This window comes from Magnolia sinica, chromosome 8 (assembly GCF_029962835.1).
Source record: "Magnolia sinica isolate HGM2019 chromosome 8, MsV1, whole genome shotgun sequence".
Lineage (NCBI taxonomy): Eukaryota > Viridiplantae > Streptophyta > Magnoliopsida > Magnoliales > Magnoliaceae > Magnolia > Magnolia sinica.
In genome coordinates, this window is record NC_080580.1 from 32,522,127 (window position 1) to 32,540,426 (window position 18,300).

The following is an 18,300-nucleotide window of genomic DNA, read 5'->3' on the forward strand; positions in this document are numbered from 1 at the left end:
GGGCCACAAGTACATTGCCATGTATGGGCAATTTTCCCTGATCCGAGGGTGTATTTGGGTCAGATTCTGACGGTCTGAACCCTTATATTTGGCCCACAAACGACACGACTCAGTTTACTTAAATTCGAATTTTATTTCTAAAGACATTCATGTTTCTCACACAATTTGTCCGGGGCTCAAGTTGTACATTTCTAAACATAATTAATACTTGATTTTCGAGGGGGTTGTCAAGTCCAGTAATGCGGTCATAGCTATATAGTTTTGCGGTTATCGGACTTTCGACGTGCGGTGCAGGCCCAATATGGAGTTTCAAAGCGTTCTCAAGAACAACTGGGTTTAGGAATGGATTCTAGGTTTCAGGGTAATGTAGCGTCAATGACTCTGCACATTTCGGGTCTTGCAGATCATATTTAAAGTGATTAGTGCTAATTTCACAGATAAACTAGTTTAGCACTAGTTAATTCCCGCCTAATTTCTAAAGGATTTGGTCCTATGAGATTTCTGCCTGAGGTGGTACTCGGGTCTTTGTGCGGATTTTTCCAAGATGTTATAGTTGATGAAATGCATTAGATGTTCTTCCGGCGATCCGCTCCATTAAACTTCTGAAAATTGGGATGCTTGTAATTGGCTGGAAAAGGAATATTTTCTACCTCTCTTGGATACAGCATTTGGTATCTGAATCGGCCAACATTCTCGCGTTCTCTTTCTGTTCAGATAGCCTCTTCAACTACCTATCGTACTTCCTCTTGAGTTATTGCTCTTGCTATGGGAGTGGACCCGAGTGATCTGCCCTTGGTGGCTGGGAGCGTTCAGGTTGCTGCTCTCATTCATTCATGGTACCCATCATTAGGGGAGTCATCATCTGAGTGACATTGTGTGTAAGAGTTGCTAAGGCCTCTCAAAGATTTTTGCATTCTTCCATCAGCGTTCTCTGCGCTTATGCCATCTCAGTCATACGATCCTCTGTAGTCAGTGGCTGTCCTTGACTTGTTCCAACCATGCATACGGCAGCCTCTTCGTTCCCTGATGAAACTGTCGTTGGGGTAGGAATATATCGATGCAATGAGGCTTATAAAAAGAGGAGTTTCATTTGATTTTCTTGTGCTTCCATAGCAGTTGGTCGACTGAGGTGATGCGGGAGTTGGTGAGCTTGTCAGTAGTGACTTACCCTTCTGTTCCTTTGTCCATTGAATCCTTATAGCAGGCAGGGCTGGGAAATCGTGCGATGTTAGTGGAGGAATGGTTTTCCCAAGGTATATCGCCGGAGGAGTGAGCTCAAGGTTCTTTCTGGCTGCATTTCATGATACTAGCTCCCTGATTCTTTGTGGAGATGAATTCACCTAGCAATTACTGCATTTCAGCCCATTGTTCTTCGAGATGCTATGGCAATTCAGTCGTTATCACTTTCTTGTGCTGGTGGTGAAGCAGATATAACTCCGGCCATAACTTGGGGTTTATCATTCTTACTTGCAGGAGATTGGGCTTTTTGACCTGTAAGCTAATTCGTTGCATATTCCACCACAAATCTAGTCGCAGTGAAATAAAGATTCACCTTCTTTGTTAGGTTTTCCATTGATCGTAACTCGCGGTTTTAACTTCTTTCCTTCAGGCAAAATATAAAATCACAATTAGTATCTGAATGATCAAACATTCTATCTTAGAGATGAAGGGGAGGATGTTCCCGTTGAGAGTCGCCATTTTGGCGTTGAAAAAAATGCCAAATTATGACAAAAGTTCCCATAACCTTCTCAATGTTAATCATAAATAAGACAAATTCCCCAGTAGAGTCGCCATTTTGTTTTAACAAGAAACAAATATATTCGATTTGGGAGATTGTCTTATTTAATCGTAACAGAGAGAGTGTGTATAGAGCAATCATCATATTTATTCATACTGAATTTGTTTACATCCTTTGATTTCTCTTGTTTCTAAGATAACATATTCAGAATACAAGAATTGAGAGAGTTTAAATGTCAAATCTGGATATCAAATCCGGTAGCATTTCGGCTTGTGATTTGATCATCTCATTGAGAGGAATGTTGTGCGGATCTAATTATCTGATCTCTCTTTCTTGAGCTCATGTTCTTGTACAAAAGGAAGATCGAAGATCGCATTTCATCCAGCCATTTTGGCAGCATTCTGGCTTGTGATTATTCTCTCCCGCGCCACACAACACCATGCTGTTGCACGGCCCTGCACAAAGCCTCCTCTCTCTTCTTCCTCCTTTCTCCTCTTAATACCTTCAGACTTCTCTTATTCTCTAGAGCTCTGATCTTCTTCTAAATTTTTAATGTGTATAAATGAGAGGGGGAGTGGGATATTTATAAGCCTCCACACGTGTGAACCCTCGATCTTTATGCTGTGGGGCCCACCTTCCATCAAATCTCCGAACCATTTTAACTGATTTTCCTTTGTGCAGTTGTGCGCAACCATTCAGAACGTCTGCACAAACACTGAACTTTGTTCTTTTCTTCACTTTCTTTTCATACTTCTTCTTTTAGTTTCATTTTCTGACTTATTTTTTATCTTTCATTTTTATGCCTCAAATGTGTCGCCCTGTGTTAGACCTAGGAATCGAAAATCAACTCCATCCATGGTTCAAGTGGACCGCACAATTGGAAATAGTGTGCAAAAAAAGCTCACCTTCTAAAATGATTCCTTTCATGAGGCACACTTAAATCAAGTATGGGCCTGAATTTTGAGTTCTATGCCTAACCTTTGGTGTGGCATCTAATGGTTGGAATGGATTTCACTTACTCATGACCCTGGGTCTTATAAAAATTAAAGGTAGATGTTTCTCCTTCTATTGTTCTATTGTGTGTCCTACCTAAATCAAAAGTCAGCCTGATATTTTATCTCGAGACGTGGAATAAGATCACACATCCATGGTCGTAGTGGATCTCACATGCACATCAAGACATCACGATGGGCCTAATAAAAATAAGGTTAGACATTCTTCTTCCACTATTAAGCTTCTTCCAGCTTTTTACAAGAAAAAAGGAGCCATGTTAGGAAAAATATAAAGAGTAGATTAAATGCAGTCCCTTATGCAACACAAGCAACACGGTTCATCCCTGACCATGCCTCCTAACTTCACGTATGTATTGTATATCCACACCGTCCATTGATTTTTTCAGCTAATTTTAGAACATTGATCTAAAAATGAAGTAGTTATAAATCTCAAGTGGTCCACACCAAATAGGAAATAATGGAAATTGAACTTTTACCATTAAAAATTTCCCAAGGCCCACTGTGATTTTTACTTGCCACCCAACTTATTGATGGGGTAACAAAGACCTTGATGAAGGAAAATAAAAATAAAAAATAAATTTCAGCTTAATCCAAAACTTTTGGCCCACAAAATTTTTTTGATGGCCAATCACCATAGTTTCTATGGTGTGGTCCAACTGAGACTATATCTATTTCATTTTTTCGAATCCTACCCTATCATGAGCTAAAAATATGGATGTAGGGCATAGATATACAATACCTTTATGAAGGTAGGCCCAAGGTCAGGGATGCACAGTATTGCATGAGGACAGGCTCCAGCCAATGCACTCTCGCCTTTTTGGGAATATGTACCTTTTCTCTCGGAATTGGAAGAAGCAGGCACCATTTCTCTCGGAATCAAGAAGTTTAACAGTAGGAGAGAATGCCTACCTTGATTTTTGATATGGCACACTGTATCATGTATGTAAGATTCACTTGAACCATTAGATGTGTAATCTCATTCTAGGTCTATATCTAAAATATAAGGCAGACTTATAATTCAGGTGAGAGACACCAATGAAATAGTCGAGGGAGAGATGCCCACCTTTGATTTTTATGAGACCCAATCAAGAGCATGTGAAATCCACTCCAACCATTTGATGTGACAGTAAAGGCTAGGCGTGGGACCTAAAAATCATATCCATTAATGATTCAATTGGGTCTCATCAAAAGAATCATTTTGGAGGTTGAGCTTTTTTAGCACACTGTTTCTAATTGTGTGGTCCACTTAAACCACCAATGGAGTTTATTTTCGGTCCATAAGTTTAACATGAGGTGACACACGTAATGGTCGGGGTGGATTTCACGTTAACACAACAATAGATCCCACTCAAGCCAATGATCATTTTGAAAGCTAACTAGGAATAAGGTCCTATTTCTCTTTCAACATTAATGAGAAATTTATGACTGTGGACCCCACCTTTTATCCAGCGGTTTTTTGAAGCAATACAAACTTAGAATACGCACTTGGACCTCCTCGTACGGAGTCGGAATATCAGGACGAAAATACCCCTCCTCTTGACGGAAATGGCTTTTCCTCTCCATTTCCTCTCTTTGCTTTTCCTCTCCCTTTCTACTGCCACTTTCGCTGCAGTTGCTTTCACCCCCCATTTCCTCACTGCATTTCCGGTAGAAAGACCCAACAAAACACCCTTTTTGTCGGCCCCTTATCAGCATTTTGTCTTTTCTTCTGAAAATGGTGGGTCCAGCGAAGAAAGCACACAGGATAGGTATGTATCTATATATATATATATAAAATTTAATTATTATTACATGCTGCACACACACCCCACACACTCACGTTGGTGGAATTTCACCACCTATGGCAGTGGAACCCTTGACCGGGAGTTGAAACTCCTGAGAGTTTACCACTCGAGCAAGAGTAAGGACCCCAACACAAGTATATTTTAAACTCAGTTGGGCCCACATTGAATGTATGTAGTATATCCACGCCGTCCATCTGTTTTTTCATCTATTTTAAGGGGTTGAGCCCCAAATTGAAGCATATCAAAAGATCAAGTGGATCATACTATGAGAAACAGTAGGCAGAATGAATTTCATGTTTGTCCCGTTCAATTTCATATTTGTCCCGCTGAATGTCTAGGTTCCCTCCCTCAATGTCTAGGTTCCCTTCGACATATGCGGTTTTGGTGTATATATATTGTGATGAAAACAGAGGGGTATTACATAATCTGATGAACATGATGTATTACAAATAAAACACCATTATGGGGCGTAGCAAGCGTAATCGGATTGTGTACTGAGTTAGTCAGTACGCACCCATCGTACTAAGTAAACTCATTTGGGCCCACATTGAATGTATGTAGTATATCCACGCCGTCCATCCTTTTTTCCATTTATTTTAAGGGGTTTCGCCCCCAAATTGAAGCATATCAAAAGATCAAGTGGATCATATCATGGGAAACAGTGGGCATAATGATTTCTACGGTCGAAACCATAGTCAGCCCAACAGTGATGTTTGTTTGTTATAAAACCTATTCATAAGATCATACAGATATGGATTAATAGAAAACACAATTATAAGCTTGATCCAAAACTTCTGTGGCCCCTAAGAAATGATCGACATTAGAAGTTCAATTCAAAATTTCATATGGTGTGGTCCATCTGAACATTGGATATGTTTAGATTTTTCGGCTCAAGCCACGAAATTATTTGTTAAGTTTGCCCCGCTCATTTTCATGTTTGCCACGCTGATTTTTCAGTTTGCCCCGTTGATTTTCTAGTTTCCCCCGCTGATTTTTCAGTTTGCCCCGCTGATTTTCTAGTTTACCCCGTTGATTTTTGAGTTTGCCCCGCTGATTTTTCAGTTTACCCCGCTGATTTTCTAGTTTGCCCCGCTGATCTTTTAGTTTCCCCCGCTGATTTTTCAATTTGCCCCGTTGAATTTAATAATTTACCCTACTGAATCTGTAGTTTGCCCCACTGATTATCTAATTTACCCTCCTCAATTTCATGTTACCCCCACTGAAATTCAAGTTTGTCTCGCTGAATTTTATGTTTTCGTAACGAGGTTTAAGTGTGCTTCTTTGAAGATGTCAACTCTCTTCAAGAAGAAAATGTGACCAATTAACCAACTACAAAACTAGTTGCAAATAACATCTTCTTGTTGATACTACCACTATAAATGTTCACTAATCTGGCCAACGTTGAACTTGGTAAAATGTCCAGCTTGCCCTATTCAATTTTCAATTTCTTGTTAGCTCCGATCAATGTATAGCTTATGTTGATGGTTTATTTCTGTACAATTTTCGATATTTCCTTACTCAATTTCTATTTATATTTCATATGAAGCTTGTTCAAATTAATGAAATGCTACATTATTTTCAATTATGTCTAATTTTGTACACTATATTTATTTTGTGAATTTTATGTTTAATATGTTTTTCAATTGATTTCTGCAGGCATCGAATATTCTGCCATAATCTCCAACCCAACATCTAGGTGTACACTGACATGGTGGTTTGACAAGGTGAAGGGTGGAGTGGAAAAGCACAATAGTCGCCTAAATCTGTTTAAGCAATCCCCTTTCTTGTTTCTATTGCATGTTACATCCTTTTGATTTATATGGGCTATATTTCACGTTCTTTTATTAAGATACAAAGGCGATTCAGTATTTTAGATCAGGGGGAGGCGATTGTAGTTTTCGGAGATGGACTTCGCCCTCATTACCGGTCTTAAGATTGGATATCTTGTTGTACCGAAGAATCGTTGCACTACGAGTACACTAAGAAACAAATACTTCAAAGAATATCCAGTCTAAAAGAAGTACCTAATGGATGTGTTTGAGAGATTAGTTGACACTAATAAGCATGAGGACGTCGTGAAGCTTGCCCTACTTCTAGTTGTAGAGTGCTTTCTTAGGGGAACTGAATCGAAAACCATGTGCAACTTGGACTATATTCACCTAGTGGACTCGTTAGATGATTTCTATATGTATCCCTGGGGTAGTCTGGGATACTATACAATGTTGCAAGGAATCGAATCTGCCGTTGTCGCATCAAGTTCCCCTCGATACACTGTATGTGGTTGCGTCCTTCCCCTACAAGTAAGAACACCTTTTATTTTCTATATGTTTCCCTCTATATTCAATTTTGAATTTTTAACCATATACAATTTCATTCTAACAGGTATGAGCAGTAGAGACATTTTCGGCGCTATAAGTGTGTGTTGTTTCGTATGTTCCCCATCAAATTCCACGCTTCATTCAATACCGAGGCTGGAAATGTTGGAGGTACAATAGAATAAATAATATTTTCGAGAGTAAAGCTGTAAGTTTATATATATCTCCGGCATTTACATTGCTTAAGTTGACATATACGCTTAATTATTTAACATTACTCTTTGTTCTTTTCCAGACATTAATAGTAATGAAATTAGAACCAACGCTACGAGAATGGGAAACGGATGCCATTCGCTCGGTGCATGACAGTTTCCAGGTGAGATGTCATGAAAAATGAACTATAATTTTCTGCCATTGTAAAGTTATCCTTACTCTTACATATCCATCTATACATCTTGTAGCTTACCAAGACCCAGGAAGATGATGATGATGATGAGGGTAATGAGACTGATCATGAGGAGGATGAGTCAGATGATAAGGATGAGTAAGGCGTGGAGGGAGAGGGACTGGGGGGGTATTATGAAGAATGTTGTTTTTATAGAGGAATTTCGGATTAAGAGGGAAGATTTGAAGAAGGAGAGAGAGGAATTGAAGAAGGAGAGGGACGAATTGACAAAAGAGAGGGAAGAGATGAGAAGGAAAGAAGCAATCTTTGCTGAGAGGGAGAGGTTGCTGAATGAGAAAGAACAATTGAAGAGGGAGAAGGATTTATTTTTTTGAGGACAAGGAAAAGTTAGTGAATGAGAAGGAGTTGTTTATTAAGGAGAAGGAATATAGTCGTACACGGAGGGGACATTTTGTGATGGAGGAGGAGGGTGAGGAGTTGAGGAAGAGAGAGGAAGTAAAATGATATTGAAGATAAAGAACTTGGACATGGGGACCTAGAAGTGCAATCGTATAGTAATGTCAAAGGTAATATATTGAATGCATCCACTTCTCATCCTGTTTATGAAAGGAGAACCAAAAGGATACTAAAGCCGTCATATTACAAGATTTCTCCGTACTTGTCCCTATCTGCATTTGATACAACCCCTGCGGCGGTTCCCGAACCCGAGCAAGTAACAGCTTTTGCAACTTCTCTAATACCATTTCCTCTACAGATGGATCCTTTCAGGATACTATCTGCACAGGAGGTAAAAGAGGTAGAGGACTGGTATGAAGCAAACAAGGCCATGACAACGGGAAAATGGTTCAGTACGATATGGCTGAAGGATGCGTGGGTTGATAGCGAGGTAAGCATTACTAATTTATTCTCGATATGCATTGATTGACATATAATTATGTGTTATATTAATCTATAACTAAATCGTACTATTATATTGATTAGGCTATCGATACATACATCGAGTTCCTTGAGAAAAGGCATAACGACCTTTCAATAGCATATCCTCAGGATTGCAAGTTTTGTCCTACGTATTTTATGGTAACTATTTATTGCACTAATCTGTAATCTGTTTGAAAATTTAATTTTCTTACATGTATTGAACTTTCATCATGTTTACAACAGCAAAACCTTGAGGGGTGTTTACCTGTTTTGATCGCATACCAGGCCTCCAAATCGGCGTCAAAACGGGTCGAGCTATTAGGTCAGATGAGTACAGCCTACGCAATTGCCAAGCAGCGAGATAAACCATACGCCAAAGCAATTTGGTGTTATGAACGGTAATGCACTTGTCACAGAACATCATCTCTTACTGTTATGTCTTTTATCATGTTTGACTAATATATTATTTTGTGAATCATGAACAGGTGTATACGCCCATAAATCACGAAAATTCACATTGGTTTCTGCTAGTCATCTATCCTAGAGCAAGAGAAATTGTTGTTGTGGATAGCTTGTGCACAAATTTATTGCCGAAGTACAAGCAAAAGATGAAGAAGATGACTGATGCACTCCCCATTCTCTTCCATGCCACTGGAGACAGCACTGCGCTTGAAGGGAAGAAGTGGACCGTCAGAGTCGATGAATCTGCGCCGAAGTAGGACAATGGTTATGACTGTGGCATATTCATAATAAAATATATCGACATTTTATGTAGCAGTCTCACCTTGGCGGGAATAGACATGCAAAAATTCACCGCCGATTGGAGGAAGTCAATAGCATATGATTGCTTGTCTCTAGTTTGTAGATGATATTTATCCAGGGCATGGGATGAATTTTGGAAATATATTGTATACATTGTATTATATACATCGTTGAATATACATTGTAAGTTATGATGTATAGCATACTTTGAAAATTTTTTGCATATTCGCCGGAATTGTAAGTTATAATGTATAGCATACTCTGTAATTTTGGTGGATGATGAAATGAACTTTATACTTTGTCCCACTATATTTTTCGTTTGCCTCGCTATGCTCATCGATTAAGTTCAATGTACATGGAACTCAATGCTTGAGATTGACCCGCTCATTTTCAGTTTGCCCCGCTCATTTTCCAGTTTACCCTGCTGATTTTCTAGTTTGCCCCGCTCATATTTCAGTTTGCCCCGTTGTTTTATATTTATACTTTTACACTTCAAACCGAGTATGGTGGTAGCCATCTCACAAACGAACCCCTCGATTTTTGACACCCAGCACATGTCCCCATCATAATCACTGTTTGCCATCTCATCTGCCAATGATTGCGACCCTTTAGTTGGAAAGAAAATAGCATATTAAGAATTTTCAATGACATTCTCCAGATATGTATGATTCATACCTAGTTACATGTCCCCATCAAAATCACTGTTTGCCTCGCTGATTTTCTAGTTTGCCCCGCTGATTTTCTAGTATCCCCCACTGATATTCTAGTTTGCCCTGCTGATTTTCTAGTTTTCCCCGGTGATTTTCGTGTTTCCCCCGCTGATTTTCATATTTCCCCCGCTGATTTTCTAGTTTGCCCTGCTGATTTTCATGCTTACCTCGCTGATTTTCTAGTTTGCCCTACTGATTTTCTAGTATCCCCTGCTGATATTCTAGTTTGCCCCGCTGATTTTCTAGTTTGCCCCGCTGATTTTCATATTTCCCCCGCTGATTTTCTAGTTTGTCCCGCTGATTTTCATGTTTCCCCCACTGATTTTCTAGTTTCCCCCACTGATTTTCATGCTTGCCCCATCTGTGGAAGACTAATTGAAGGTTCGTAATCATCCTATTTGTATTTTTCTGGGCATGGATCATCCACAATGGAGCCCACCTGACTAACATTCTATATCATAAGACCCATATTCTAAACCCATATTCCTTTAAAGGTTGATAATAAAATGGTCAGTTTAAGCATGATAGTCTGGTTATTATTCCAAACCAGACCCATCTTCTAAACCCATACCCAAAGACACATATTACCCGAAATCATGTACATTGAGTCTGTGGCTCACCAAAACTGAATTTCATGAGTATGGGGCATAGCCTAACACATGTGCATTGATTATGGGGCCCACCAAAACTGTATTTCAGAGTGTGGGGCCAATTGAAATTATTAAATCCACTTGAGATGTGGGACCCACTTGAAAATTTTCAAACAAAAAAAGAGGGGGCGTTTCTCATGGTTTGCTTGCTTGGTAATAATGCAACGGCTGAAGCTACAACATCTAATAAGTCTTAAGTAGAAAACATACCTCTCAATGCAATGTGCTTATTGGAACGAACATTTCGAGCATGATTCAAAGCATTCCTCAGAAGATCCATAAAGTATTATTTTGGGACACCTCCATAGTTTAGTAGTGAAATTAAAGTCTTATTTAGGTGCGTTTTCCTTGGCTGGTTGCTAAAAAAGGAAGACAACAGGCTATCTATACATCTTCGAAGATAAAGGATAACGCGCATTTAACTGAGAGACCATTCAGAACTGGTTTCTCAATTTCATGTTTCCCCCGCTAATTTTATAGTTTGCCCCGCTTAATTTATAGTTTGCCCTGCTCAATTCCATGTTTGCCCAGCTCATTTTCATGTTTGCCCGGCTCATTTTCAAAGGAACCCCCGTTGATTTTCTAGTTTGCCCCGCTGATTTTCTTATTTGCCCCGCTGATTTTATAGTTTGCCCCACTCAATTTCATGTTTCCCCCACCGATTTTATAGTTTGCCCCGCTCAATTTCATGCTTGCCCCGCTCAATTCCAAGTTTGCCCCGCTCAATTTCATGTTTCCTCCGCTGATTTTCTAGTTTGCCCCGCTGAATTTCATGTTTGCCCAGCTAAGTTTCTAGTTTGGCCCGCTCAATTTCATACTTGCCCCATCCAACTTTCATTTTGACCCGCTGAACGCGGGCCGTAGAGCCGATCTGTGCAAATTATACTTGGCAACTGTCTTTTGGGGCTGTGCATCGCCCAGTGAAGGGCAAAAAAATCCAACTAAATGGGAGGTCATTGGGCTCACTGGGCTTGTGGTACATCGCGGACGATAGATCCGGACCACACCTGCAAATGAACGAATCGCATCATCCAGTGGGCACTTGTAAAGTGCAAATCGCTATAGCCCTGAAATAAAATCTTGTGTTTTTTAAACAAATGGCCTTGCCAATTGGGACAGTGAATTGGGGCATTTCGGCCTTCGGATTTCATCTAAATTTACACTTTGAAGATTGAAGATATGTCCTTGCAGCGAGGTGGCCCAATCTGACCCTTGATCGAGAAACGGTGACCGAAATTGGGTCCCACAAGGCCATTTGGATGAATTAGCGGAAGCTGGGGCCAACTGACCTAAAACCAGGGTATAAAACCCTTTAACCCCTCTCTCTTTCACTCACTCCTACAACAATTCCAGCAACATGGACGGAGTGTGTGTGGGTGCATTGTCGGATATCTCGACCCTACATCCGTCATTCGCCGAAGACCTCGGTCCTACCGTAGTAGATGCGAAATGTCGCTGATAAAAGGTAACAAATTCGATCTCTCTTCTAATTTTCGTAGCTATGGCTGCATGCATGTATCCTGACAGGGCCCCGGCAAAGAGAACCCTAAGCCAAACCGTTCGGGGAATTCGAGCGCTAAAATCTTAGCCTATGATTCATGCATGTGCCTCGCTTAATTTCCTAGTAGTGGATAAGCCACAGGATAACTGATTTCATCTTCTTCGGAAGGACTCTGTACCGCAAGCAGGAACCCCTTTGTTATTCGCTAGAATCAACCAAGAGGTGAGATCTGACCCTTGACCCAAATCCTAGGTTAATTGGATTTTCTCTTTCCAACTATCCTTATAAACTTCGTATGTTGGATAGGTTCTGACGACCCTTGACCCAAACCCTAGGTTGAAGCATTTAATCAGGTTTTCTCTTTCCAAATATCCGTAAAAATGCTATACATATGTTATATTTAAGGATTATATAAATGTGCAAACCCACTGATGTGTATTGTGTTCGACGAAATGGCTGTGTGGGCCTGACAATAACATTACTGGCGCTCCCTGGTGCAAACCAGTGATTGGGAACTCACCTATCTCTAATCCAGTGGTCTTCACATTTGTTACTGCTCCGTCATGTCTCATACCTATTAGTAATGAAGTCTGAATGTTATCCTATGAAAACTCAACACATCGGAATAAATTTCAAATGTGAAACTTATTTGTTTATATTAAGCCCTTGTATATAGGATCCCTTATTTTACCCAAACACAATTCCTTCCTTGCTAACAATTTTCTTAATTGGACAGTAGACCAGAACTCAAATGAATTAACTTGCTAAGTATGGTTGACAAAATGAGTTCAAACTTGGTTTTGCTAAGTAAGGTTGACAAAAAAGAAAAATGCCATCAAGATTTTTGTGAAGGAAAAAAACTAAAAACACATCTATAAACAAATTGATAGATATATGAAGTTTGTTAGGAAAATTTATACATACATTTAGAGAAATCAGATGCATTTATTTAACCTATATTAAGCTATTAACAAATTAAACCAAAATCACAGTGACTAGCCAACACATTGAAGCAGAAGTAGTACAATTGTTTGAAGGTCAGGGGGGAGAGCATACAGACCCCATCGACTGGGTGGACCCGGTCGACCCCATCTTACTATTCTAGCCACTGACCCAGTCGACCGGGTAGACCCAGTCGACCCCATCTCACTGTTTTGGACTGACCCGGTCGACCAGGTAGACCCGGTCGACCCCATCTCCCTGTCCTACGCAACTGACCCGGTCGACCGGGTAAACCCGATCGACCCCATCTCCCTGTCCTGCGTGTGTAGCCAGTCGATGGTTTCCCTCTCCCTTCACCTTACAACAGGCCCGAAGCCCGGTCGAAACCCACGTTATATCACCCTAAACCCATTGCCTAAAACCCACTTCCTCTTCTTCCACACACCTTCTCTTCTTCTAGACATGTTCCCTTCTTCCACAATCCTAAACCCATCATCATTTTCATTCCATTCTCTAAAATCTTTCCTTCTATTTTTCTAAAATCTTTCTCTACAAATACTCCACAAATCCAACAATCCTTCCCTATTTTCTTCCATTTTCTTAGATCCTTCTTTACTCCCATACAAATCCTAAAACCCACTTTCATTTCCTTTCCTCTTCCTCATTTTTCTATCTTATTCCACCGAAATCTACAAAATTCAAAACAAAACCCATTTACCTTTCCAATGGGGGCTTTCCTTATTCTCGTTTCTTCATGGCTATTGCTCCCATTAATGGTGAGCCTTATGGCTAAGAAGCGTGGTGCACAGGAAGCAGAAGAACAACAATACAATCGTCTCTCCAAGCGAAGGGAGGACATTGGAGCGCCAACCTCAACGGTCGCAGCTACCCGAGAGAAGAGAGTTATCTCGGGACCTCAAAAGGGTCCGTCCACATCTCGGGCGGGTTCGCCAACGTCTCACGGCCAGGGAGTCGAGGCGGAACAAGCCGTGGATTTTGAAAGATTCGCCAAATGCAAGATATGCTTTGAGCGGTACGTGTATAAGGACTTGTTCGCCGATACCTAAGAGCGCAAGTGGCTTGCCTCAATTGGGTGGAATCCCATCTTCACACCCTACAACAATGCCGACGCCGATACTGTGCGACATTTCTACGCTTCAATTCAAAATCCTTGTCTACAGTCAATGACCTTCGACGTGTTAATCGGTAATTCCTTGAAAACTTTTAGTGTTACTGACATTGAGAGGATTTCTGGGGTGCCACATGGGACAGTGGTTGTTCCATATAAGGATTCAAAGAGGTCCAGGTACAAGGAGGAGAGGACTGTTCTTGTTTGTGGCGAAAATAAGCCTTGGATACAGGATGATAATTGTTTGAAGGTAACAAAGATGCTTCCAGTTTACAGGTTCCTCCACCTTGTCTTCACGTACAATGTGTACCCTAGATCGGGTAATCATATGCAACTAACACAGTATATGTTGGAGGTTCTGTATTTAGTAGGTACGGGCAAGAAGGTTTGCTAGCCATTTATTGTAATGCGGCATATCTTGATGGAGGCCACCACCAATTCCAATCTGTCCTTACCCTTCGGACGGTTGGTCTGTAAGATGGCGAAGGACTGTGGGTTTAGTTTCATCCGCAATGCGAGGCTTGAGCCGCAGAATTTCATTGACGCTAATTCTATTAAAAGGATGAAATTGAACAAGGAACAAGAGGTTGAAAGAGGAGAAGGATATGAGGAAGAAGAAGGAGAGGAGGAAGAAGAAGAGGAGGAGGAAGAGGAAGACGATGACGAAGACATCGACGAAGATTTTGTGGCCCCCCCGCTTATACATGAGCGCTTCAGTCGGGTGGAAGAGGAGTTGATATCGGTTCAGTCTGAATTAACTGATTTCAGGGCTGAAATGAAGACCAAAATGACCGAACAAGAGCAATGGAACAAGAAGATCTTACGCCTTGAAGGAAGTGTTATGCCACGTTCAAAAGGATGGAGCAGCGCCACATCCGACCGATTCACAGGACCATTAGGTCTCGGGTGAAGCCATGGTTGTGGTTATGTGTTTTGTGTTTTGTGGGTTGTAAGAAATGGGGAATTTTTACATAGTAGTTTAATAATTAGTAGTTGGGTTCTTTATGTTTTTCTATTGGTTAGGTATGTATGGGAACAATGTATGGATGTAGTTATGTTTCAGGTGATATTTGCTGGAAATTCTTGAATCTATGGTTTGTTTGTGTTGTTCCTTGCTAATATGTATGCTAGCAAGAACTGAAAATCCCCCCAACAAAAGGTTTGCTCACAATTCGTAGCCACCCTTTATAGCCAAAGCACCCTAACATTTTGATGGGCTAAATTCTGATGTGAACTTGCCATTGTGGCAACTCATCCATGTTACCTGTTTGGCAACTCATCCATGTTACCCTTCATAGCTCCATCCATGGTATTGCCTGCGGGTTTGATGGTGTAGGTTGGTATGCATGTATGTACTTCCACTAGTTGTTTGTGAAGGAAAAATGCCATCAATTGTTTACATCGGATATGCCAGAAAAATGAATAAAGCTATCAGTGCCTTTGTGGCTCAGAAGGGGGTTTGCTCAGAAGGGGGTTATATATCAAATGCCCCTTTTGAGGGTGCGTCCAAATGGGCCCAGGAAAACTATTGTATTCTACCAGTGCCTTATCATGTTCTAAAATGCAAGTGGCACATCTTCAAGATAATTAATCTGCATTGCTCCAGTGGTGCCTTGGCTATATATTTTTCATGGAAAATTTGAATGCTTCGGTAGATGTTTTCAGAAATTGCATACACCTGTTTTGATCATTTTACATTTCCATATTAGCCCATCTTGGTATGTGGCCATCTCACACATGCCTATTGACTAGGCTGCGGGAACCGTTGGCTTGTTTTCATCCCAGCCATCCAAAAATGTCCACTAATGTAGAAAGCTTGGTTATTGGGTTGGCATGATTTCTGAGAGAGGCGTTGGCCCTACTTTCCTCGTAGCTCGACTGTCCTATACAACTGACATGTAGGTGGGAAGATGGGGTTGCATGCTAAGCTAGCAAGCTTAGCATGAAGTTTGCTGTAGGTGACCAGTTATCTTAAGATTCCCCATTTTATTTCCTATGCTATGCTATGTGCGTGTGTGCAAATTAAGGGATGAAGACTTGGTTATGATTATTGGAAGGCATGGTGTCCAGTTGAGCTTTATGGGTCCATCGGATCTGGTCCCACACTTCCACATGCATGCCATGCGTATGACAAGTGAATGCGTGCCTGCCTATCAAATAACTTCTGGAGGAACAGTAATGCTATGTACAGCGAAAATCCAAGCAGTTGTGGCACATGCCCTCTTTGTTGTACAGGGAACCGGAGACTTGTTTGCATTCAACCAGAATAGGCCAGAGATAGGAGACTAGGATCTTCTTTTCTGAAATGTGGCAGTCCATCCATGGTGACAAACAACAGATGGAAGGCTTAGAGCTCATTCAAGTTTTCCATATTAGCACGTTTGCTGCTCATGAATGTGTAAGAATCCATATGCGTGTGCAACTAGCAAACCTCTTCATAAGGAAGCTCCATATTGACATGTTTCCTCTTTTTTTCCTTCATTTTGAGAATCTCAGTTTCTTAAGCCTGGGTAAAGAAACGAAAAAGGGCTAATTTCCAAGAAATTTAGGAAAAGTTGAAATGTCATTTCCAAAGGAAATAATAAAGGCTAATTAATAAAGGTGTTAATGTATTCAAAATAATAATAAGTCATGACCATTGAAGGTCTTAAAGACAGGAAGTTTAATGGCAGGGAGATCCGTCTGCAAATAGGTCCATGATTGACAACCTTAGGAAGATCATTAGATGCTTCGAGGTGGTGTTAGGTCTCAGAGTTACTCTGGAAAAAAGGGAGTTGTTGGGAATTCATCTCTACTTGAGAATGAAGTCTCTCAGTTAGCTTGTATTTTTAGCATCTGTGGGATAAGGTGGTCAAACGTATAGAGAAGAAACTTTCCCCTTGGAAGAGTAAATTTCTTTTTCTCAGGGGAAGAATCACCCTCATTGAGGCTTCTCTATCCAACCTCCCTCTTTACTTCATGTCCTTGTTCCATTGTCCCAAATCGGTTATTTACAAGATTGATAAGCAGAGAAGAGATTTTCTTTGGCAAGGTGGAACGTCTCTGGGTAAATTCCATCTGCTTTTATGTTTATCAATCTCTTTTCTTTTCTTTTCTTGTCTTTAAAAATTAAAAATTAAAAATAAAAAAAAAAAAAAAAAAAATTCTTTTTCTTTCAATCGATCTCATTTTTGGCCTTTTGGTCTTGAATAAAATCAGTATCTTTCAAAATAATAATAAAAATAAAGGCTAATAAAGGCAATCAACTGCAAATGAGGTTTTTGTGGAAATGAAGTATCTACCTTTCATTTCAGCGAATCCAAACATGCCCTTTAGGAGAACTATGCATTGGTTGATCCTTTGATATTTCTCTTGTGAGGCTTTTTTGTGGTCTAATACATTGAACAAGACTTTTACAATTGATATCATTCGAAAGCGCCATCGGTCAATAGGTGTTTGATGTGTAAAAAGGAATCACAATATGCAACCATCTTTTCATTCAGTGTGAGGCAGTGTGGTACATTTAGTCATTTTCTCAGCTTCTTTGAGGTTGATTGGGTTATTCCAGAATTCATGATGGGGCTTGTGGATGGACGGCACAATGGTCCCTTTAAAACCAGTTGGTGGAATTCACTACAAATTCCAGGTAGGTATTGTCTTAAAAGTTCAAAGCCTCTAGATATGCAATTGAAGTCTTGAGGAGGTGGATGCCTTATCCTTCTATTTGAGCAAATGATTCGGGTAGTCCAGTTGTATTAAGCATTGAATTATCATTGCTATTTGATGTATATGCTGATGAATTGCAGTTCCATGGGCAATTTCAATTGCCTGGGCAGCCTCTGATGACAAGGTTCCAACAAAAGCCAAATGAGTGGAACATTGTCAGGTAACCAACTCGGGTACTCCAGCTTTTTTGAAGCATTGAGTTATCGTATGACTTTGATGTATGTGTAGGTGAATTGCAGTTCCATGAACAGTTCCAGTTGTGTATGCAGCCTCTAATGACAAGGTTCCAGCAAAAGCCCAATGAGCGAAACATTGTGAATGTTAAGGTTTGTCTCCTATAATGGATTTTAGACATGGATGCATAGTGTTTTGAGAAGGGTGTCGAATGCAGCAACGCAATTCATTATTGAATGCTTAGAAAATCTTGTGACAGAAAATTGGTTCATTACTCTTTCACCCTTGGGGCGTGTTTGGATATGTGGATTCTGTTTGGAGTCCATGGATAACGTAATGATTACCCACTGATATTTTCCATAGTCACGGTAGAAAATAGGATTCCAAAAATGGGGTGCCTGTTTGGATAGCAAGTCAAATTCTCAAATTCATTAGACAACAGTTACCTTTTTTCTTGCACCAGATAATTTTGGTAGCATGATGTGCGTACAGCCCCCATAACGGCCTATTATGCCCCCTGCAAAGGCCGTAACGGCCCCGTAACAGGCCGTTA

The 18,300-nt window shown here is 40.4% G+C and overlaps 1 long non-coding RNA gene across 1 annotated transcript; it reads left to right on the top strand.

Annotated features, from left to right (window-relative positions):
* Positions 1-17,233: 17,233 nt before the first annotated feature.
* On the top strand, positions 17,234-17,916 carry LOC131253946 (uncharacterized). The gene is made up of 3 exons (XR_009175376.1): positions 17,234-17,493; positions 17,654-17,733; positions 17,802-17,916. It is a non-coding gene; the product is annotated as an uncharacterized LOC131253946 (long non-coding RNA).
* Positions 17,917-18,300: the final 384 nt, after the last annotated feature.